This window comes from Anopheles merus, unplaced genomic scaffold, assembly GCF_017562075.2.
Source record: "Anopheles merus strain MAF unplaced genomic scaffold, AmerM5.1 LNR4000733, whole genome shotgun sequence".
Lineage (NCBI taxonomy): Eukaryota > Metazoa > Arthropoda > Insecta > Diptera > Culicidae > Anopheles > Anopheles merus.
Genome location: NW_024428313.1, coordinates 1 through 24,451, shown reverse-complemented (window position 1 = coordinate 24,451; position 24,451 = coordinate 1). Strand labels below are relative to the sequence as shown.

Sequence of the window (24,451 nt, the reverse complement as noted above, 5' to 3'; positions counted from 1 at the left end):
TGCTTTCATTAGTTTTAATTAATTTAATGCTGTTTCAATGTTGCCGGTACTTTAATGTTGCTTGGGTGCGTTTTTTGCTTTTTGTATAGCGATTTTCTTGTAACCGTGGTTCATTTGGGCGTCCTTCCATCGCTCCCGTTAAGTTGATGTTGCTTTTAAAAAGCGAGATCAACCTTTCTTTTTTTCCACCGGGTGAAACCCCACCGGCCCCACGGCCCTAGCTTTTGCAGAAGCACTTGATTTATTTAAGATGTCGATTTATTTCTCCGTTTATTTCCAAAGCCTATTTAAAGCCCTGTAAAACGCTTGTTTTAAATATAGTATTGCTTTGTACATTTCCTCTCTTTCTCTCTCACACATACACACACAGTGTACACCCATCCCGGGGCTTGGCTTTCGGCGTGGCTCGTACCGGTGCATCTGCCGCAAGGGCTACTACTTTCCCGACACGACGATCGAGCAGAAGTACTTCAACGGCAGCACGCTGGAGGAAGAGTACGAGAAGCTTATGCTGGTAAGAGTTGGTGCCCCAACACTGGCTTCACGGTGAGTGTCTCTTTTTTTCCGCTACATCCATTTGTCCGTTTGTCACTGCAGAACGAGTACAGCACGTACAGCATCCCGAACTCGTACGAATGTCTGCCGTGTGCGGAGGGCTGCGACTACTGCGAGGATGCATCGCCGTGCGTGGCCGCCCTGAACTGGCCGATGCGTACGTCCATTCTCGTGCTGGCCTGTGCCGTGATCGGGCTGCTCCCACCAGCGGCCGTGTTTACCTTCAAGTACCAGCAAGTGAAGGTAGGTCGGGAACAGCGGGCTTAGAGCGAAGCAAGGGGGGATCCCCGTCCGTTTGGGCTTGCATTTAGAATGCTTGTTTGCTTTTCATTTGTGGTGCGGTAGGCAGGCAGGTGGTCCGAGCAGCGTACAGGAGGTGGGCACAGAGCCTGCAAAACCAACACACGCTGTACGGTGAATAATTTTAATTTAAGCCGTTCCGCGTCAGCGAAAGAGAAATGTTTGCTGGCCACAGCAATGGAGCTGCGCGCACTCGGAATTGATTAAAAAAGATTCAATTTACTGCAAGCCTTGTTTAGAGATTTCCTCCACCGTGTGTGCGTAAATAGCAACGCCAGTCAACAGTAGACTTTAGTTTATTAATTGAATGGAGCTTTTTTTACACGGGAAGTGTTTTTACCGTTGGGAAATGAAAGGATAAAATGGGCTTTTTTGTCCTCGTACAATGGTCAAGTCTTACGGTTAGTCAGTTTAATGTACAATTATTCGCGTATTTAATCCACTACAGCTTTAAAAATTTAGCTTACAGGCACGATCCTTCACAAACAAACACATAAAAAAGCGAACGACAACAAGCACACGCAAAAAAAAACCACACTCACGCGCGCCTACATATGTTCACACCACGGGATGTGTGGTCAGCCCGGATAAACCGTTCGTCACTGGTCATCATTTCACTATCGATTGCCAGACCTTTACTTGCAGCTGTAGCACCTGCAACAAAACAAACGAGCAAACAGTGCAAAACCCGTCATCGTTTGGCCGCAAACCCATGACCCAATCGCAATGAAGGTTGCTCTCTCTCTCTCTCTTCTCCACGAAAACGGGAAATGTAAATTACATTTTTTTAATGCTCTAGCATCCCTTTGATTTTTTGCGGAAGAGCGACACCGGTTGACATTGCATATTAAAGCACACACACACGCGCGCGAAAGGCTTGGCGGTTGGTGGTTTGATTTGGTTGTATCTTGCCATCGTTTTTTTTTTTTTTACCAATCGACCACGGTTCTCCGGATTGCGGAAGCTTTGGAATTAATTTATTCCCGGTTTCACAGATCCGTACGTCCACTTGTTTGTCCGCTACGCAACACACCAGCGCGCAACCTGAACCCGACGCCAGCCGGGAGGTGTCAATTGCTGATTGGTGGTGTTAAATATGCAGCATGCGTGCAGTTCGGCCATGAATTACATTGCACTGCTGTTTGTGTGTGTGTGTAGTGGAATGATTTTCTTTTTGCTTCAATTAATAATAAAGCTTTTAACACCATTTTCACCTGTGACCTGCGTTTGCTGCAATACGAAAGGAGGTAGAGAAGAAATGTTAAATGTGATTACTTGCTCAGGAAACCCAACAGTGGGCGATCTGTTTCAGAAAGCTAAAAGCTTCAAATCCACAAGCCTCATGCATTTAAAAAAAAAGTGCATTATCTGAGCATCAGTCCAAAGCTTCCGATTAAGCAGTAAAAACGCCACATACAAAGAATGCCAAACCAAATTCAGCTTTTGTTTCCTTTTTGCCTTCTCCTACGTGTAGTATTCTACCATCAACGACGTGGTAGCAAAATTAAATTCGTACAATTATTTGCTGCGAAATTTGCGCGAAATTTAATTTGTGCAGCTTTGCTGCCAATGGGCAGCAAAAAAAGTAAAGCAAAAAACAACGACCAAACGTAACTGAGTCTCACCCACACCTTTCTCTTCCTTCGCTCACTCTCATTGCAGGTTGTAAGGGCGGCCAGTCCGGCGCTGCTGCGTGTAATCGCATTGGGCGCATTTTGCATTTATTGCACGGTAAGTGCCTCCAGCCTTCGCCAACCAAGCGGTGCGCGGGCTACGCGGCGCAGGGGTTTTGCAATTTTGCAAACATACTCAAATATCCATTCGATTTGGGGGGAATTTTATTTTTAATTCTTCTTCGTTCTTATTTCACTCCCTTCGCGGACTGTTGTCGTCAGTCAGAGCGGTGGCGAGGCTTCCGGCGACCAGCTCGTTCAAAGGAATACATTAATCTTTCGTTTCATTACATTACAAATGGCCATTTGCCGGGGGTGGGCTACTTTTTGCTGTGCTTTTTTTCAAACATTTTTGTGTCCTTTTTTGGGCTTTTTTCAAACACGGTTCAGCCTCTTTTGCAATTGCTTCTGTTTTCCATCCTTTCTGAAATGTGATATCTTTATTTAATTTCAGTTAAATGATTATTGTGCGATTTTTATTTTGTTTTCCTCTGTCAGCCTGCTGTTTGGTAGCTTTTGAACAAGGAAACTCATTTAAATTCGATAGTAGCAATTAAATCACGATAAAAGGGCAATATGAGATAGATTAATCCGCTTTTATTGAGCCACTTTCAGGGTTCGTTGCTTCCCCATTAATTATAATTTTGAAATTTAACGAACATCGCAAACTATTCATGCCAAAACTTTACTATGTTGACAGTGTTATGGATATAAAAATTCTTATTTAATCCTTTGTTTAGTCAAACAGCTCAAAGTAGCAGCATAACTGAAGATTCTTTACTATTCAAACCATTCATGGCCAGATTTATTCAATTTAAATAACTTCATTCTTCAAACACGGAGTCTTCAAAAGCGAAGGAAATTGTCACCAGTCTTCTCTTGAATCTGGAAAAAAATAGAAAAAAAAGGCCACGGCAAAGGAATGCACCACCGAGAAACACTTGTCGAGTGCAAATATTTGCTACGATTATTCAACTTTCATCCTCGGCAAACACACACACACAACCACACAATCCACGTCCACTTGACAAGCCTTTACCGGCCCAGACAGAAGGCCACCATCCTGCCACGAAAGCACATCGACGTAAATCAAAGCTCGGGTTGGCATAGTTTTCAACAGCCCGCCCTCCCACTTTGCCTATTTTCTCCCCCTTTTTTCCTGACCCGTCACCGCATCGCGTCAGTGGCATTTAAATAATTCTTTCTTTCCCTTCGCTTTCATTTTCATTTTCGCCCGTACCGATGGAACGAGCAAAGAACATACACACACACAAAAAAACCATAAAAGTAAAAGCAAATTAAAAACTACCACCACAGCGGGCTCATCCCATTCATTTATGTTGTGTGTTTTTGTGTTCTCTCCCGTCCTCGGTTCGAGCGCTGTTTTCGAGCTGTGCGGGAGTGTTGTTTTCTAGCGCGAAGGAATTGGTTGCTGCCCCCGCTCTTTTGCCCCATCCCGGGCCCAGAAACCTGCTACAGAAGAGCAACAAAGAAAAAAAAATACACCAACAACCGCACAAGCAGCAATATTCGCACCGAAAGCTAAAAAGGAAATCTAATTTTAACTTCATTCGAACGCCGCCAGAATCACTAATTACCTTCATTTACATAACTAACTGCCCCTGCGAGAGGTGGTGGTAGTGGCGATGGACCAGGGGGGGGGGGGGAGAGAGGGAGGTGGAGGGGGCAGGGAATGAAACGCATCACTTTCATTTTAGAATCGCTCAGTCAATCACACTTTTCACTCACCGTGTCCAACGTGCTTTCGATGGGTTTGTGCTGTGTTGTTGTTGCTCGCAGGAGAAGTTTCATTACATTATCGCACTTCATTTTCGTTCGCTCTCCTTTACTCATTCACTCACATTTCTCGCCTTCTCTTTCTCTTTCTTGTTCAATTTGTTGCTTGCTCTCTGTGGGCAAAATCGCGTGTTTATTCTTGCGGAAACTGTCCACACGGAAACCGGACTCGACAGTCGGTGGTGATGTATCCGCCCCCGTCGCTCTACTCCTGCACCGCCCGCATCTGGTTGCGGGAAATTGGCTTTTCCCTGACGTACGGAGCGCTGATGCTGAAAACATGGCGGTAAGTTGAACCACCAGCAGGACCGTTGTTATTCGAAAAATCACAATTAACTTTACCCGTGCTGCGCGTTTTTCGTGCGCGTAACCAAGGTAACCGAGCCGTTTGGTACGGGCAAGCTGTCCGAAGCAGGTGGGCTCATGAGTGAAGCAAACGAAAGTAAGCGCAAATAATGAATTGTTTTCATGAGTGTATGTGTGAGTGATTGTATGTAAGGAAAATTTGCCTTTTCTTGATGAATCAATCGAAAAAGCAGCAACAAGTGGATGAGTTCTAATTTGCTCTTAATGTATAAGATAATTGGTAAAAAGAATCGATCAGAAATAAGAAAAACGGAAGGCGATGAAAGAATACAGCGAAAAGAGCCGAGACAACTCGTCAAGAATCCCGCAAACGATGCAACCGCAATGTCTACCTAGACTACGAACCCTTTTTTGTTCTCTCGTACTCTTCATACCTTTTTTTTATAAAATATTTTCCTTCTTTAAAAAAAACCACCCCTCTCTCCAGGATATCGGTAATTTTTCGTGTTCGGTCAGCGAAAGCGGTCAAAATTACCGACGCCTACCTGCTGAAGCGGATCGGTGTGCTGTGCGGTTTCGTCGGGATAGCGTTGCTCGTCCGGACGCTGGTCGCACCGCCGGTAGTGATCGTCGGCCGCACCGCCGACAATCTGAAGGCGTTCCTGTGCAAAACGGATTGGTGGGATCATACCTTCACCTCACGTAAGTAGCCATTCTCTCCAGTCCTCCTCACTCCTTGATTGCGTTTCCGGGTTTGCACCCCGAAGTCCAGATCCTTCCCGGTAAAGACGTTCGTGTTAATGCCGGTTGCGCGGGATTAATTAAAATGTTCTGGCCCGTTAAATTGGCTTCGACCGGCGGCGGAAGTGTTGGGCGTGTTTGTTGTTGTTGTTGTTGTTGTTTTTGCTTTCTTCCAAGTTTACAGCGATCGCGTGTAGCACTGGTTTGGTCGGTTAGCGCCGTCGGCTATGTAGGGCAGTACTATCTTGCGAACTGAAACGAAAGAAGGAAAAAATCAAGTACCAAAAAAAACGAAACGATAATTACGGAGCAGCAGATAGGATTAATTTGAATCGTGCAAATGAGCTTGAAGTTTTTTTTTTTGTGGTTTTGGTTTTGCGCTTTGGTTTACGTGTTATTTTGTGTGTTTTTTTGTAGATTTAGTGAATTTTAATGAGTATTTAGAATGCTGGACTTATTTGTGATTTCTTCAATGGATATCTGCGGTCCAGACGGTTTAGTAAATAAAAGCAGCACTCGTTTGGGCGTTTCCGTTTATGATGTTACTTTCTACTCAGAGTAGGCGCCGTACGATGCGTGCAAAAACTGAAGATTAAAACAATTCATCTCGCGCTGTGCAGCTTGCACTGTTTGATCCAATCCAGCTTGCTTCTTTACACTGTACTTCAGCCACATAGAATTCGTGCTTCTTTGAAATCAAGCCTACGCATTTAGGATGTGTTTAGTTAGGTTTATGGGTTTAGATCTTGGGCCAGTAAAACGGATATAGAAAACTCGTTTCAGCAATTATTAATTTAGTAAAAACGTTGTGAGTTGCATATTAATAATGTTTGGTTTGGTTAAGTTTGGTTTTCTTACTTCCCAGAGTTCGTTTACTGAAGCTCATGATTGTAATAATCTGTCAATTACTTCAACAAAATAGGCCTTTGATCACTTAGCGATCAAGTTTCAAGGAGATCAATTATTCTAAATGATGGATCGATGTGTTTTCAAAGAGATATGCTCAAAAAGAATCTTAACTTGGCAAAAAGGTTCAATCAAATTACGACTTTTCTTACATACCATACAGTCGTTGCTGCTAAATGTTGGCTCTAACTCACCTGTTTTTGTCTCTAAGGCAACAATTTTTGACAGCGTGTCACAATGTTTGCCTCTAAGGCATTAATTTTTGAGTGTAAGTCCATTGCTTTAAAAATGTAACGTAATGTCTGACACTGTGTGCTCCACAATTATTGAATTTATGTTAAGTATATTGAATACATATATCACTATTATATTAAGAATATATTCATATGAATTATTTTTACACGATACGACTGACTATAAGACCAGACTCAATCAAAAAATGCTTATAATCTTAAAAATGGGCTGATTTGATTTTTTTCTATGGAAAGGATTTTGTTTAGCAAAGCTCGCAATTAAAAACATTTTTTAAATCTAATGTTTTAAGATTTTTTTTACTGCTTAGTAGCTACATCGGAGGCAACAGTCATTGCTATTTAAAAGGGATTCAGCATACAAAGTATACAAAAATCAGATTTAAATGGCTCTGTAAAACACACAACTAAAAACTGTGAAACGTAGTGACCATCTTCCAAATCAAAGAACTGAGTCAAAGAACAGCTAGTAACGAACACGTTTTTTACAAGTGTGTAACACGGGGAAAAAACAATAACCCATAGTACACGATCAACTCGCTGCCTCTTCCTTCCCAGACACAGCGAACGGAGTTGTTCAAAAGGGGTTTAAATTTAAACACGCCCGTGAACACACACCGGAACACAATGTTTCTGCCCACAGCTTCCCTTCCAAACGGCTGCCGTCCCGGCCAAGAGAAGGTGTTCCGATGTTCCCCAGCATCCGTACTGTATAATTTGAGCACCAGCTATTAACACTACCATTACCACCGGCGTGCAAGAAAAACAACGGCATAAATCTTCACACCTTAGCAGGATATTTATTGGCTCCACTGTGTGCTGGAGTGTGTCCGCTCCGCCTGCATAAGGCAACTGCAGCAGGCAACTGCACAGCAGCAGCAGCAGCAGCAGCAGGAGCAAGGCCTGTGCTGACATACTTTGTAAAAGTGATCATTATTTTACCAACCTTCCTTTCTTTTTTCTCTGCTACCCTGTTTTTCATTTCACTACCAAACCCTGGTGTGTGTTTCCTAAAATGGCAAAATTGTGTTGCACCGATACTGCACTACGGCAGCGAGGCATTCTCTCCTTCTAGCAGGATGTTACGGCTTAAATTACTAGCACATGTTGCACTTCTGTCTTCTGCGTTTCTCCAGGAACGCGGCGCGCAAAAGTTCCGCTTGCGATATTGAACTTCTGGCTGCGCCTGCTGCTGGCGCACATATTATGCCTTCCGCCACATGATGGGCAGGCAGGTTGGGGAGTGTGCGCATACTGCACCAAGCGTAAGCTACCGTTGCTTCTTTTTTTTTTCTTCTTTCCAGCCAGGAAGTTGCAGCTGTAAATCTGTCGGCGCGCTTCTAGAGAGGTCGGTGCTTACCTGCGAACCGTGCTTGAGCGGCAGGAAAGCATCTCCGTTGCAAATTTTGAAATAGCGCCGCTGCAACGCGTGCAAGAAACTGGTTGGTAAAAGTAAAGAAAAAAGCACAAAAACTACAAAGCAAAGTGAATTACAGAAAGCTGTTCGGCTTCTCCCGGATCAAGTTCAGCTTTCATAAATTGTACCAAACTTCCAGCCAAAAAAGAAACAATCTGGCCGTGGGGTTGCAACTGTACGAAAATGCTGCCCGGGTGAGGGAGAATGGGTTTCGCAAAGTTTTGTTTGAACTTGTTTCCGACACACTATCTTTTACTATCTCCTGTACAGTGTGGTGCCCTTTTTTTTGTTGCCCTGTGCATCATCATCGAGATTTATAGAAAACTCCTAGGTCAAATTCTTTCGCGCACTCAGTTTTGTTTATTAAACTGCTGCGTGCAGTTGCTTTTTCTTTCTTTCCTTTTGTGTTGCTTCTTTTCTGACCATAAACTATGTCCCGCACAGCTTCAGCGCGAGCGTGCAGATTTGGTTTTTACCACAGGAGCGCTTCAAAGCACTATTTGCGCACCCTTCTGCACTTCGCATGTACGCGACGTGTAGCAAACTTGCAGCGTCGCGTTGCTGCAGCATAGTATAGTTGCAGATTGTGAAAGCAAACACACAAAAAGCGCTAACTACAATCTCTCCACCGAAGCACTAACTTTCTGTCCGCTCTTTTCTTTTCATGGCTTTTCATGGTACTGGCTGCCACCCACCGACCGACCGACCGACCGACCGCGTGCGTGTTTACTTCCACGGTAAAAATATGACCACAAATTCCACCCCTCCTTCTGATGCTTCAAACAACGACCACCGCCAACCAGTGGAGGTCCTGTTTCTGGCCTGGGGCGTCCGGCTCTGCATCATGGTCCGGAAGGCCCCGTCCGAGTTCAACGAAAGCCGCTTTATATCGATGGCGATCTACAACGAATTTCTACTGACCTGCTTCCTGAATGTGTCAATGTGAGTATCATCCTTGTGTCTGGTCCTTATTTCTTTTACCCCCTCATTTCCCGGCGAATGAATTATGTGGTATTGCTGGGTTGGGGAGTTTTTTTTGTTCATTTCAAGAAAAATCGTTATTTGCTTTTACGTTTAGCTTTGTTGCATCTCTCTTTCTCTCCAGCCCCTTTATGCCTTCATGCCTTATTGTTTTCTCATCCTTGCTGTCTACACTCACTGACCTTTTTTATTGATGGGCGGAGCAAGAGCCACCAAACAAACAAACAAAAACCTAATACAGCTTTTGCCTTACGATACGCTGAATTGCAATCAATAGCGTTATTTATTGTCTCACTTAATCAAACCAAATAGCGCCTAAAAGATTTATGCTACGGTGTTCCGAGGCAGAACGTGAAATTATGAACCCGTGGGATTTGTTTGGTTTTTTTTCATATTCAGGCACAACAAGATTAGTAATAAAACAGTAGCTGTTTTCTTTGAAGCTGGGCGAAGGTTAACAATCAGGGTTAATTTATTGCATCTTAAATGCTCTGCTAGATTGAAAAGAGTGTATTGAAGTGCTTCAATCGGTTTGTATGCTGCTTCTTATCTTTAAATAATCTAAAAATGGGGCCCTTCACACTTCTGGTCAGCTTTTTATATGGAGTTTGACAGTTGGCGGTTGATATTATGTCAACACTCCATACAAAACCATACACAAAACTAGCCTGCGATTTTCTGCCTAGATTATTTTACCCTTAAAGCTAGAATTAGATTCGTGTACCTGCTCGAAAAATCATTAAGGTCGTTCCAACCCAATTGACATTTTCGAGCACAAATAACCGTGAATTCGAGCAAAGTCCCTTAAACTGAAGCTTCAAATTTCTCTTAAACTGCATCAGTTTAAGGGAATTTACAAAAAAGTTCTTCAAAATCAACTGTGATGCGGCTTTTTCGATGCTTTATTCTATATTCGCTCAGAAATAATGTTTTCTATCGTTATAGTTGGTCTTGTAGCCATTTTATATTTAAATAATACCGATTTTTATGAAACGATGTCACACAAAATTAGCTTTTGATTTTCATCAAAAACCAAAGCTTTGAATGTAAAACGGGCTCGACGGCATCGTCCATCGAAAGAAGAAAGTCTAATTTACGAACACACCAAATCTTGGCGCTTTCAACACACTTGATCACACGCAAATCCACAATTTCAGGCGTATCGAGTACTAATCGAGCAGATTTGGAAAAAAATAATTTCGAGCAAATGTTACTTGGAAAGTGGAACCCCGATTTTAGAGCTCTAAAACGTAAATTGGGGTGTTTTCATTTATCGCAAGGCATTAAAGAGATCGGGCCAGTCTGGTGGTACAGTCGCCAACTCATACGACGTAACAACATGCCCGTCATGGGTTCAAGCCCCGAATAGACCGTGCCCCTATACGTAGGACTGACTATCCTGCTATGGTAACAATAAGTCACTGAAAGTCAAGTCACTAGTGAAGTAAGACTGGTGGATTCTGGCAGACCTTGACCGACAGCGGTTGTTGTGCCAAAGAAGAAGAAGAAGAAGAAGAAGAAGTATTAAAGAGATCAGCTGGTGGAATGTAGAATCAAAGTATATGCTAACCAGATTATCTCATAGCATGCCACTGTTTGACAGGACGGGTGAAAATTTTTGCTAAAGCAGGCTTTCTGGTTACTTGACGAATAGACAAAACACTCTTAAAATCTTCATTCAGAAGCAGAAGCAATAAAAATCCACCTTCTAAATACAAACACCTTGGGATAAGCCCACCTGTATATTATACCCACTTAGATAGCTGCTCGAAAACTGCTATACAATGCAAACATCTGACAGGCTGAAATTTCAGCCTACCAACTTAAAACGGAAAGGGGCCCAATATCAACTAAACGAAGAAAAAAAAGTAGGTGCATCTTGCCTTGTTTAAGTTGAACGCATCCCATGAGTCGAATTGGTTCAGAAGTAACTCATTTTTCCCATTTGCTGCTACCAAACGAAGCATCCAGCAATGGATGTAAACCTCTTTAAACTTGCCTTTACATTGGTTTTAAAACAAATTGAACCAATGAAAGGAATGTAAACCATCAAGCCAAATGAAAGCAAAAAGAAAACCACACCGGAAATCTCGATTGAATATTAATTTGCGGACGCCCGGACGTTTCGGCCAGTCCGTCCTCCAGCCAGTAGCAGCATACGCATCCGGCACCCGTCGCCCTGCGCCATTGCAACAAAACCAGATGAATAATTTAAACTGCACTGTTCATTTCCCCTGCTCAGCCCCAACTCAGCCCCCGAGACGGAATCGAAGTCACACAAAAATCGAACTCCATTTTGTGAAGATTAATTATACATTCCGCTTTGCAAGGGGGACTTTCACCGCGCCGCAGGAATGTGGCCGGTGCATTACCGATACTCTGCAGGTCACAAAAGCGCAAAGGACAGGAAAAGTATGCTTTTTGTCTGCGATTGCCTCTGTCTGGCGGAGGCAAATGAATATTTCAATATGGAAATTATTATCCTTAAACACCTCACTTGTCATTGCAATTGGTTCGATTCGATGGGGTGGCTTTTTTGATTCATTTTACACTCCTTTTCTCTCTCTCTCTATCTCACTCTCTTCATAAGCTTGTTACTTGCAGTACGGTTCATTTGTGTTATACGCACACAACGTACGCATACAACAGTGTTCAAACGAAGGCTGTTTTCCCTGGAATACGAGAATAACAGCATGGAGTTAATCGGCCAACAGATTGGCTACAATGAGACTGTATTTTCCGGGAACGCAACCGGAAAGCTGCAAAAGTCATTCGAGGTTTTCCGAGTAGTTTTTTGTTGTTGTTTGTGTGTTGGCCACTCATATGGCACTTGGAATGGTTTAATGTATTCCGGGAGCTGGATTTGAATATTGATGAAAGCGAAACTGTGCTGACTGTGGATGAGCTGACAAGAAGAAAAAAAGGCAACAGAAATACGTTCAGTAAACCCACATCACATGATCGAACGGTTAGGATTGGTTGGATGTGTTTGGCTTTTGGGATAATCTTTTCCGTCTCTTCCATCCATCTCGGTTTGTGCGTCCACAAACACACCCATACGAGCTTGCACCGATCTGTGGACGTGTTGGAATAGGAATGGATTTGGGCAAACGGAAAATCCAACAGCAGCAGCAGCCCCGGCTGTCCGATCGATCCTTCCCATATTGTGGATGATGGGTTTTTAATGGCTATTCTTAGCACACCGCATCACCTTCTGACTTCAGGGCCTTCGCAAACACTAAATCAAGCCTCGGCTCTACCCCTCGTCGCGGTACTTATCTCGTGGGCTAATGGCCAGTTTCAAGTAGCCCAACGGCCAGCGGTAACGCACACACACACACACATACACACACACTCGAACGCTATGCAAATAAGGGCGCATCGCATTGATATTCAAGACGGAGGGTGCAAAGTATTTATGGGCGAATGTTGCTTGCCGCGCCAACGCTTGGAGCCACTTTCAGCCGTGCGTTACATGGACACGAACGTTAATAAGGGAGTGGGTGGTGTAATGATGAATTGGAGACTTGCTCTCCCTGCAGAAGAAAACTGTAACCTTCCCCGGATGAATGTGGTTGGTGGGACGGTAAAGCTTTCATCCATCTTGATCGAAGATGATGTGAAAATATGCACTGTTTATGGATGCACGATCTACAGTTTCGTTCGCGAACGTGAAGAACAGTGCAATCAATAAAGATTCATTTTTATGGATTCGTTTGTGTACCCAAATGGTTGCAAAATTAAACGGAACATGAAATGAAACTATTTTGAATTAACTTTTTCTTTGAAACTGAAGCTGTAAAATCACCTGATTGCTCCTTTTAGTATCTAGGTAGTAAATTTACAGCTTAAAAACCATAATATTTACCTTCATTCTATAAAATTTCCCAAAGAAAGGAAAAACAAAAGAAATGTAACAAAAATTGACTTAAAGCAGGAAACGCACAGTTTTCTCACGGCTCCCAAAACCTCATCATCATCCCAAACCTCAAAACCAACCACAAAATTCGGACTATTATGAGCGTACGCTTCTAGGAAAAAAGGTTCATGCATCACCGGTTTGACGTAAGGCAACAAACCCCCCCTCCCCCCACCGACCCCCGGTATCCGTCGTTTAGTGCAACCGAACCCGCAAGAATGCCCGGGCAGCAGCTGCCTTCCGGTGCTTGTGGCCGGTCTAAATAAATGGGATTTCATTTTCTGGTCATGTCTTTCCTCTCGCCCGTGGTTTGCCGTCTTCCCAGCACGCAACCGTAACCGAGCGCGAAGAAACGGCTGACGGCGCCTAGTCGCTGGAGTCGCACAGCGGCCAGCGCTTCAAATGCCCACTCATCCGCAGGATGAGATGAAATACTGTTGCCCGCACTAAATGGAAAGATGGAAAAGTGTTTTCTGCTCCACCGGCCGTCCCACGAACACGAAACAAAATTTTAACAAAAGCAACAAAACGGACCGCCTTGAACCAACAAAGAGAGAGAGAGAGAGAGAGAGAGAGAGAGAGAGAGAGAGAGAGAGCGAGTAGAAAAGGGGACCACTGAAACAAAAACATGGTGTAAAATAAATCAACCCCGCCATAACCCTCGCACACACACAAACGACTGGTGCCGGATAATAAATCGCTCTTGCTCTTCTGCTCATGCTGATGCTCATGGTCACTGTTGATGGTTGTTGCTTGCGCGACCACTCACCAACCTCCCTGGCCCCAGGCTCGTCGTCTCATTCGCGTGGTCAAAAGCGTGACAGTTTCGTGTCAGAAAGCTGAGCCAAGAAGCAGCAGCACACAACAAAAAACACTAGCGAGACGTATTAAGACGTTTGTCTGTACGCCACGAACCGTCAAATGATACGCGAAGGCCACGGGGCCGCCCGTTCCCCAGTGCCATAAAACTATGCATACACAACCACCCCACTGTTTGGCACTGTTGATTCGTGTGCACTCGTGAGAGTTGTGAGAAAAATGTAAAAACTTCCTGCTGTGAGCTGTCGGGGGATTTTTATTCCCCTTTTCCTTCGATAAGCGTCCCAGCAGCCGGAAGTCGTGGAAACGATGCAGTAAGAACCGGGCGGGCTGGATTACAAATTTCAAATATTGCTAGGAAGACAAAAAGCAAGCTATTTTTGAGAAAGCTTCGTCAAGAGTAGGATCAAAAATAAATGGAACCACGGTTGCACGGTGGGAAAATTCTATGACGGAGTGCGGCGGCACAGTTTGTTGCAGCAAAAAAAAAATATTTAAAAGTGTTTATTACAGTGAGTAATTTATGATGAAAAATGTATATAACATTCTGTGTTCAGTATTTAGCATCATTTATAATGCCTTTGAATTAAAAAAAAACTTGTCCAATATTCTTTAGATCTCGAATTTTGAAGAATTATTTTTGACTTCTTTTCATATCTTCCTGGCTTAAATTTAGAATTCAAGATAAAAACCGTTGGTACACAAAATACCAAAAGTAAATAAATTCCAAACTAAACCAATGGAAAATATATAAGTTTAGAATAACAAAACCCACCTTTCTTCAGTCCCTTGAGACTCAAACGATTTGTCCTTCATTTACCTCACTGTGCATGAATTGCAGCTCAAATCCGTTGTGCAGCCACTGCAGTATAAACAAAGAACTATCATTTATTTAGAACTTATTTAGAAGTGCCCCTCCAGCAGCTCATCTATTTAGAGCAAGAGCACAGGCCAGCTCCCCGCTCCACTGATATGATTGTGTTGATGATCATAACGCTTCATGGCATGCTGAGTACGTTCCACAGACACACGAACCCTGCCAATTCCCAGACCCATCTTGCTGCTACGATCTTTCATTCTTCTATCACTCTTCAAACTAATGCATTTTCCTACGAGCTAAGCTGTGTTGGCAGGGAGGTGTGCGTTTGAGTTTCTTTGCCATTTCTTTCCCAAAACATAATATTTGCTTTTTCATCAACAATCTACAAAAGAGCTTCTACGCCGCTCCTCTGTTTTATTGCGATTCTTCTAATCCTCTTTTCTTGCTCTCTTGTTTCGCTTGCTCTTGCTCACTCTACTTTCAGGTTGTTCCTGCAGTCGCCGGCTAATCCCGATTTATTGTACATCATATTTTCTGTCACACGCAGCTAACGGTCACGCTACTGTTGGCTTTGATTTTTGGCAGCAAGGTAAAACAAAAGCTATCCAATTCCTTCCGTTTGCCCCCGAGCTTCCTTTCCTGAGTCCTTCACAACATTGTTCTTCAGGCGCGAGAGAAGGAGCTGCTTGATTGCTTTTCTTGCACGTGTAAGTGGTGGGCCTTTACCCATTACCCGCAAACGAAAACGAATGTATCCCGTCGTTAGGACAAACAATCGTTGGCCGCTTTCCTGTGGTTTTTTTGTTTTGCTTTTTTGTTGTGGTTCACCTCCCATTCTCTTTGCCGTGCGCTTCTGTCAACACTCTTGCGAAATTGCTCTTGAGAAAAGGATCGTACAAAGCGGCCAGCACCGTTGGCCCCCGCACAAAAAAACGCCCCCTCCTCAACTTCTTTGACGGGGCACTTTCTGGCCCGGCACTCGTCATCGTCGTCCGAATGATCCAGGGGTAGCTGGCAAGCGACGACAAGCGACGAGCGCTTAAAATTCAACCATTTTTATTCGGCATCCCGTTGCCTTCGTTGCTGCTCCAACACGACGATCTATTTTTACAGCTTCTGCGGAGCCCAATGGGAAAAGGAGCGGCAAAAACTAAACTGCTAGGAAAAAAAAAGGATAATGAACCACTTCTAGATAGCGATCCGGTAAATAAAACCCATCGCTCTAAATGAAAAGTACACACGGTATGGCCGTAAGACACGGGCCCCGTTTCGGGTCGGAGTCGAAACAGATAAGCACGTCCTAGATCTGGCGGCAGGGTTGCTTCACTCTTTCTTTTCCCGTCGGTTTGTTTGTTTTGTTTTCTTTTTGTCGCCTGTCGTGTCCCCAGCGCTTCTAGAAACAAGCCACAGAAACAGCTCAAGTTGTTCAAGTGTGGTCGACAACTTCCAGGAAGTATTTTATAAAACCCCAACCATCAGTAATCATCCGTTCATGGTTCTTTGTAGCAGTACGAAGCGAGTGCGCTAGAGAGCACGCGGCGAAGAGTTCGAGGCATCGAAAATTAACCCGAACTTGCACAAAATTAACAGTCAGCAGCTATTGTTTGCACTGAGATTGTGAAGTCAGCCAGCGCGAATAGCAATGTTTGGACGGAATTGGCATTTCAAGTGCTCGAAGGTATGCTGTTTCCTCACAAACGAGGGGAAACAATTTTCAATCTTAGCTCTCGGAAATGCACCGATGTGCAACAGAGCTTGGGGCAAAGCATTTCGATGTAATTTTAGCACAAATTTCTTCACCATTCCGTACGGAATTGTCGCACCACGTCTTATTGTGTACCTTTTGGACCCCCCCCCCACTCCCCTCAACTAAACCGTTCCCTTCGAAAGCCACCACTTACACCGAATGAATTTCGCAATCAAACGGACGCACTCAAGAGATTGCCACTATCCAGCTGGAAAGAGTTATGCCATCGCCTAAAACAACCGACACAACTGTCAAATTTGATTCCGTGTAAAGGCAACCGTCCCGTTCCCGGGGAAGCAGAATCGTAAAGCATATCGCACCTTTCCAAGCAGAAACTTGCGCTCTGCTTGCACTGCCCTCACACCGTCGCACATTGAAATGTCATTCCCGATTACTACTCTACACTTTGCCACTCTCTCTCTTTCACCGGTCTCTTTTCCCCGCAGGTGTACCTGGTGTTCCGGGGCGGTGGCAAGCATCAGGACGACCCAACCGGGCTCGGCATCAAACCATCCGGTGCCAAATTTATTAGCCGCTCGCACGGACGTACCTTTGCGAACGCTAGCAGCGTCACGACGTCGACCGCCCAGCTCGGGGCCAACATGGGTCAGTATCAGTATGCGGTGCTGTCGCTTAGTCTTGTTAGTTAGTCTTGTTTTTTTTTTGTCATCGTTTCCGGGTGTTTTATAGTCCGTTTTTTACACGTGCAAAGAGTAATTGATGGAATGAAACGTTTCCGGGTACACAAATGACCGCATGTTGAGCCATTTGATTCGTTTGATTCGTTTGATGTGTTGCATTGTGGTGCTAGGAAATCCCATTGGAATTAGTGTGTGTGTGCACTAATCGGAAGAACGAATGTACACACAGTTCAGCAGAGCAATTCCCTTTGATAGTGTTAGCAATGATTGCTGTCTAAAAAGCCATTCCAGGGCAATCGTGTTCGCTGCGTACGTGCCACAAGAGCAGAACGAACGAGTTGAAGTGAACGGAAACTCTTTAGAAACTTCGACCGAGAGGTCGAGGGAGCGTTTGCATCGTTCCAATGCCAGATTGTTTTCGTTTCATTACATTCAATTTGGGAAACTATTTGACATCTTGGACATTCGGGAGAGCACGATCTTTCGGGAAGAAAAAGCCCGTTGCAGCTGAATGCTCGGTCCGCTCCCATTTGTCAGTGACCTCAGCAGGGGATAGTAGTGAACGCTATGGAGGGAATTGCATGTGCTGGGATGCTCGTGGAGAGGAAACATCGAACAGCAATCGAGAGAGAGGGAGAGAAAGAGAGAGAGAGAGAGTGACCCAGAACACTTATCCCCTTTCATGAACTTGTGTACGATTGGAGCTGAATCCTTTTTTTCTCTCCCTGTTTTCTTTTGTTTTCCCCGCTCCACGTCCTCTGGTTCAAGTCCGTCCGACACCCAGGGAATAGGCAAGCCAACTGCAGACACCGCTTATAGCTCCACTGCCGCCAGAAAAGCAAATAACGGAACCGAAACCAATTACATACAAGCTCGAGGCATATTTCGATAAATCACTTTTCGGCAAACCGTGTTGCACGACTGGCCACACCGAATGAATGAGGGAGTAGGGGGTTGGTCCCAAATACAAAGGAATAGTGAGTGTGAGAGTGCCTCTCTCCCGCTGCTTCCCGTGCGGTTTTGCCACTATCACAAAGGAAGGAGAAATTATACTTTGACCCGCTTTTCTGCACGCTGGCAGTGATCAAGTGCCCTTTTACATTGGATAGACGCATCGGTGCTCTACAAATCGGTTCAACCCTCGCCCCATCTACACCATCCCATGCATGAGCATGCATGCACTGGAAAACTGGGATGCGAGCACTCGAATCCAGCCAGCCGGGAGAAGACACATCCTTTCGGAAATGAATTATCGTTATCACATTCCACGCACTATAGGTGGCGCGCAACGGGGCGACGGGTATTCGGGCCCGTTGAAGCTTCCCCCGGAATGATCGATCAGCCACTTTCATTACCAGTCTACCACCGGCTTATAATATTCCCAACGGTGGAGAGGGTCGGGGTGGTAATGAAGATGAAGCTCTGCATGGCCGTACATGTGTGTGTGTGTGTGTAATGGGAATGGAAGCTTGTGCCGAAATTGATTAAACGCATGAAAAATAGACATCGTTCATCTGACAGAAGTATTACCCCACGAGGTGCAATGTTATTGAGGCTGAGGCTTTAGCTAACAAACAGCTTTGTTGTGAGGTGAAGCTGTGTGTGTGTGTGGGTGAAGAAAACACATTCCTCACGCCGCCCCTCCCCACTGCGATGGGCAGACTGATTGATGACATTCGGTCGGATGATAGTCAACCGAAACAACACTTACGAAAGCAATAAATCGTTCGCACCAATTTGCCGGAAGCTGTTACGAACAATGCGCTATGGGTGAGAAGTTGATTTAGTGGTGATACCATGGCAGTTCAAGTGCGACCTGTTGAGTAAACAGCACACATTTGGGACTACTGACAGCTTCAAGGTGTGGCTTGAGGGAAGCAAGTGTCTTTGTAGCTGGGTGTGGTGGTCCGCATGTTTCTGTTCATATTTGTTGAAGTATTCTTTTTGCCCAGAGGATATTCTGAAGACATCTGGCAGTCATCATGAATAGTTTTCCAACTGCATAGATGTAATCAAGACAATTTAGATCTTATTGAGGATGTAGAAGCATGAAACTACTTCCTCTTTGTAAATTTCATTCTTTATTGGTTGGTTACATTCAATGCATGAGATAACAAAAGGAAGATAACCGGACCAATCAATGTATTAAGGCGGGGCTACATTGTCCGTACTCGCTAGTGTGATTTCGATTTTTACTAGCGCAGCTGGCGGCGGTTGACCGAAGCATTTTTCCAAACAATTTGGAGCCGCTTCAGAGAATATGTTTTTTCCGTATCTTTTACTTAAACTGGACTGAAAAAGCTTTTAATTTGTAGATAATGTGTTGTGCAAGTATTTTAGTCATTTTCGCGTCAAAAAAAACGATGAAAAAGCTACTTAGATTTGAAATCCGGAAGGACCATTTCATCGATTACCAAAAAAAAGCTTCCACCAGCCGCCGCCAGATGCGAAAGTGAAAGTGATCTAAATTACACTAGCGAGTAAGGACCATGTACCCCGGCCTTTACAGTGAAGATTCACTAAGATGAACGTCCTAAGGATCATTTACTGCCTATTTCAGTGAAATTTCTGTACGATGTAGTCTCTTCAAGACGAATTGTTTCTTTAAGATAAACACCTTCATTATACAGCAACACCTTTATGGCGACACGGCTCATTTGGGGCTTGAACCCATGACGGGCATGTTGTTAAGTCGTACGAGTTGATGACTGTACCACGAGACCGGCTAGTGAAGAGACTTCCCTATTGTTTATTTCAGCAAACGCATTGCTTCTTTTCATTGCATTTTCTGTACCTTAAAGAGTACTTATGTCATTCATTTTGAGGAAAGGTTTGATATTTTTACATTAAATTTCTCTTCGTTAGGCTTGAGATCTTTAGTATTGGATTGCTGCTTGATTGCTACACTTTATTTATTTTGTACTATTTTGTTTCAAGTTCTTGAACATAATTTAAATACGAGAGTTTTGTTTAGAGCACTCTCTACAACATCGTACAGCAATACTGTACTGTATCTATCTCCTGCGAACCCTTTTGAATACGACCCATCATGAGCCAAACATTCTGGGAAATGAGTATGAAACTTACAACGGTAATAATTGAGCCAGCTTGTCCCCGGGCGTTTCATTCAATCTCAACTTTATTTCATTCAAAACCATCATCACAGAAAGTTACAGCATCCTTTTCTGTCCCTCCCCCTTTTTCCAGCGAACGAAGGGCGCCTCACGGAAACGGAAGCGCTGGAAGAGCTGAAGCTCCTCTACACCCAGCTCCAGCGGCTGTACGAGCGCATCCCGCAGCGTGGCGCCGCCATCCTGACCGTCGCCAGCCTGATGGAGGCGTGCCGGACCACCTCGCTGCGCCCACCGCCCGCCCTCGGTGCGCCCAGCCCGCTGAAAGCGATCCAGGCCGCCGGTCCACCGGACGGCCTGTCGGTGGCATCGGGCGCGACGGGCATCCCGTCCCCGGCGCCCACCCCAACCACCATCCTGCGGCTGGACAAGAGCACCAACACGAACACGACCGCAACGATCCCGAACGGGTCGGTCACGGCCGCACCGCCCGGAAATGGGTCGATCGTTCCGCTGCCCGCCCAAACGCACATCACCATCACGGACGAGCTGGACGGGCCGGAGGAGGCGGCGCCCGACCCCGCCCGGCCGGACTGTCTCCGTTCGATCGATGGCAGCGACTTCCGGCTCGACCACCAGCAGCTGCAGTGCATGTGCAGCGGCGACGAGGAGCCGGCCCTGTCCCGGTCGATGGAGCTGACCGGCCGGCGCAACAACAGCAACGGTTGCTGCTGCAGCTGCGCCTGCTGCACCTCGACCCGCACCGCACAGCCCCAGCAGCAGCAGCAGCACGGCCGGCGCAACGACAGTGTGATAAACAATTCCACCAGCGCCGGGGTGCTCACCGGTGCGGGCAGTGCGGTTAATTGTAATTGTAAGATAAGTGGAGTGCACGTCAAATCCGGTTCCGCTCCGGGTGTACCGCCTGCAGTGCGGGCGGGCGGCGGCAGGACGCAACGGTCGGGTGTGCCGGGCCGTTGCACAAAGCCAAACAGCACAGCTCGGAGCTGGTGCTCAACTGTCAGTTTGTCGATAGGAGCAGCGGCGAGCACCGGAAGCAGCAGCAGCAACCGAACTCAACACAGCAGCAAATGCACCTTCCCCGCATCACCATCAGCGTGCCTCCAGCACCAGCGTGTGGTGAGTTCAGTACAAAAGCTTTCGAATCTTGTGATAATCTGCTACATCAGCAGCAGCAGCAGCCAGTCCGCCAGCACCAGCGGCACAACCACCCATCGGGCACCGGCCCCCATACCCTTGTAGATAGCCAGGCGACGCAGACACAGGCGGGGGTGGCCGGGACGCTTGCCCAGCTGGCGCCCGCCACCGACGAGGCCACGATCCGGTCGGTGAATCTAGAAAAGTTTAACAAATTGTACGCCAACAACAGCAGTAGGATAGATAGCTTGAAGGAGCACTTTCTGATGCGGAACGCGCTCACGACCGCGCTGCAGCATCTGGAGATTGAAAACCGGTCCAGGGGCCAGGGGGGAAGAGTGAGAGGAAGGGAGTCGGTGGAGCAGGGTGGTGGTGGTGGCGTGACGGAACCACCGGCAAGGGACACAGCAGTACGAACGCAGCACGAATCACAGCAACAATCAAGCACGGTGGCCCCCGGTAACCCGGTCGGCCGGGATGAAGCAATCAATAGTAAATGCAATAGCAGTAGTGATAGCAGTAGCTGTAGTAATAGCAGTAGCAGCAGTGCCGGTGGTAGTAGTAGCACCAAGCGAAACAACCACGCCAGTCGAAGGGGCGAAAGCCAGCGGCACCGGCAACAGTGCCGCCTCGCCGGAAACATCGACCGCCGGTGGGGGACGGTGCGGGTGGCGGGGAGGGCGGCAGTGAGGGTGGGGCGAGTGGCGAGGTGGGCAGCACCAGCACGAGCGGGACGAAGAAGAAAAAGTCGCCCGACAAGCGGCTCGTTATCGATCTGAACGATCGCTCCAAGTACACCGAGGAGGTGTCGGTGTGAGGTACTGCCGTGAGGAGTTGAGGTGGATAGGACAGACACATGCAAAATTTTACGACACAATCGTGTCGGTGTGTGTGTGTGTGTCTGTGTTAGTGGAAAAAAAGCTTCCAATGAGTGGATAAACTGAAGCACGAAACGAGCGAAACAATCAAAGTCCGGCCGTCTGCCCGTACATCGATACACGAGGAGCGTTCGCGATAGTAGACAGCGAACCTGTGGTTATGTTTCTCTTTCGCCGGCTCCACCGGACAAAACTCGATTATTGAGTGGTTTTTTTTAGTCCCTCCTACTCCATCCGTTCTAATCGCATTTTCGCTTCGGTCGGGTTGATTTGGTGTTGCGATCGTTTACGATTAAAGCCGAAGCTGTCGAGCGAGCTGTCAGCATGTTCCGTTTGTGTGTGTGTATGTGTGTATAAGTGTGTGTGTATTTCTTTCTCTCTTTTATATCCTTGCTTAACATCTCTCTTTTCGAGGCTTATATCGTTTATAATGTCCGATAGCCATGCCATTGTGTTTGATATCAATATTGGCGAACGTTTCGTATGGTTTCATCACACGCTAGACGAAGAAAGACGTGATCAAAATCATCCCAATGTTTGTTCGTATTCCTGCTTCTGTTTTCTACCAGTCAAACCTTGCTTGTATGCTTTATTTGCACAGCAACAGCATTTCAACCAAATCATTGCTCTTTCTTTGGTTCATTCCGATCCGTTTCGTCTTGAATTAAAGGCTCCTGCCATTGCTGTGGATAAGCGCACATTAAACATTCATTTCACCCATCAGCGACTGTAACCATCATACGGTGCTCATAATTTGCCCTTACCTCTGCTGGGACCACTCCCGGCCTGCGCCCCATGTGCATAATTAAAACAAACAGTGCACTGTTGTGTCATATTTTCACTCTCCTGGAGAGGGGTGGCGAACTTCTGCGTTGCGTTTGTTGCTTCCATCGGGCAACGCACGCTTATCAGCAGGCACTGATCATTCGGCGGCCCGCTCCCGGTCGTAAAATCAATTTATGAACGGTACCAGCAGCGCAACACGTACAGCACAGCGCCTGCACAAGAGATACTTTTTCGCTCGATTTTATCGCACACCCGTTTGCACATGATTCACATTGAAACCACTGGTGGGGTGGTGGTGCGCCAGTGCGGTGAAAGGTGGAGATGACAGAAAAAAGGCCCCGGCATCCGTATTGGCTTACAATTGTTTCGACATTTGTTTTCACCCCAGCGTTTTCCCCGCCCCAGCACACTGTGTATTACATTATTTCCAATTTCATTTACGTGCGCTCCGTGCGCAGCCGCCGTCCGCCGCACGGAACGTGACCACGGGAAGCGCAACGAAGGGACGGCTGAGATACGACGCCCCTGTTGTCAGTTTTCTTATAATTCCCCAAGGCAGCATGAGGCCTGGGATCGGAAACGTAACAGTGAGCATGACTTGGCTCATTATTTGGAATATTTATGAAATCAAACAATCTTCGCATCGCGCGCAGAAAATCGCTTCTTAATGTGTGCGTTTTCGAGTGCGGGCTGTAATAAAAGCAATGTATTTATTTATTTTTTTCTGCCCATTCAGATTCTTCGTCCCGCACGACTGTGGAGTAATAAAATCGACACTATTCATTCGTTCGTGGATTTGTCTTACGCCCAGCACTGCGATGGAATCACGGGTGGAATATCGTAAAATGTGTCGCAAGCTTTCTTTTTTATTTTCTTTTCTTACTTAAGAAAGATGAAAACAGATACGAGTGGCAACCTACCGCACAAGACACGGTGGCTTCATGTTGTATTAAAAAGCTTTAATGCTTCTACAAAAGCATTGTAGCATAGTCTACTCGCACGAAAGTCAAGCTGTACAAAATAACACACATTTCCTTTTTATTAATCAACGTTTTGCGATACTCTGTGCCATGCCAGCGTTCCGTGGGGGGAAGCTCTTGTGCTCTCCCCCCCCAGGCACTAGACTGTCAGAACATCCGGGCCTGGGTAAGCGAAAATGCTCACACGCTCAACCCCTTGCACTGCTCTGCTTCACCTTCGCAAGGCATGTGCAAGAATGTGTTTGATCTTTGTTTGCCTCTGGTACGGACCATTTGCTTGCGACGATACAAACAGCGATGCTGCTGAAGGTTTACATGATGGGTGAAAGGCAAAAAGTGGTACACATATGCAATAAACAGATCATTGGCGTTTACTCCCACCCAACCGACCGAGCGAGCGAGCGATAAGCATCTCGGAGCGATGAAATTGTGAAACACTTGCTTTTCACCGTATGCTTTTTTTTCCTTTCCCTTACGGTAGCTACTATCGTATTGCAGAGCGATGGTGGCCCCAAATTGCGGTTGGTGAAATTGTATCGATAAGCGCGTTGGAATATGCTGACAAAATTCTGCAAAAAATAACTTTCATCTTATTTTAAAAATATTCACAATTCAATTGGTGCGTGTTTTGGGCTAAGAAGCCAAACTTGCAATATAATTTTTGTGAAATACTAGGCGCCTCCATTATATTTAAACTATTTCCTT

At 45.7% G+C, this 24,451-nt stretch overlaps 1 pseudogene; it reads left to right on the top strand.

The window, feature by feature from the left end:
* LOC121602953 overlaps positions 1 to 22,541 on the top strand; it is a 29,507-nt pseudogene extending 6,966 nt beyond the window's left edge.
* Positions 22,542 to 24,451: the final 1,910 nt, after the last annotated feature.